Genomic DNA, 545 nt, shown 5'->3' with positions numbered 1-545 from the left:
AAGTGTATATGAAACATACAACATATTTACTTATTGTATTATTTTGTACAGTTGTAAATTACAATAAATAAATAATTAAAAAAACAAAAAAAAAAACAGTGTTCCTGACAGTAAGTATTCTTGGGTTAGTCGAGTTTGTTCAATTCGTAGTCTGCTTGGTATTACTTCGTGTCTTCAGCAGCTTTGGATAGATGTCTTCCATGAATGTACTGTACTCTTAATTTGATTTCTGTTGTGGCTGTCCATGTTCCCTGCCATTTATTTGGTTCGTCATCAGAGAATAAAGGTTGTTGTAGGGGGAATCTAAGCATTCAGGTGGTGGCGGGATCAATGCTGTAGCTTTTGCCGCTTGGTCAGCTTTACAATTGCCCGGGATGTCCTTGTGTCCTGGTATCCAGATGAGCAATACAGTGCAGTCAGTCTAATTTAGCTTACAGATTATTTGAAATACAAGTACTGCGATAGGATAGGAATCATTTCATTAAAATACTATCTTAAGTTATGTCATTACTCAATTTGATGAAAATTGCTGAATAATAGAATAT

The 545-nt window shown here is 34.7% G+C and overlaps 1 protein-coding gene across 1 annotated transcript in view; it reads right to left on the bottom strand.

Moving 5' to 3' along the window:
- LOC106678602 (neuroglobin) overlaps nucleotides 1–545 on the bottom strand; it is a 396,383-nt gene that overhangs the window by 81,059 nt on the left and 314,779 nt on the right. The window lies entirely within an intron of this gene.

Source organism: Halyomorpha halys, unplaced genomic scaffold (genome assembly GCF_000696795.3).
Source record: "Halyomorpha halys isolate HHAL.00 unplaced genomic scaffold, Hhal_1.1 Scaffold148.1, whole genome shotgun sequence".
NCBI lineage: Eukaryota > Metazoa > Arthropoda > Insecta > Hemiptera > Pentatomidae > Halyomorpha > Halyomorpha halys.
The sequence above is the reverse complement of the archived record's forward strand: the minus strand, read 5'-3'. Positions and strand labels throughout refer to the sequence as shown.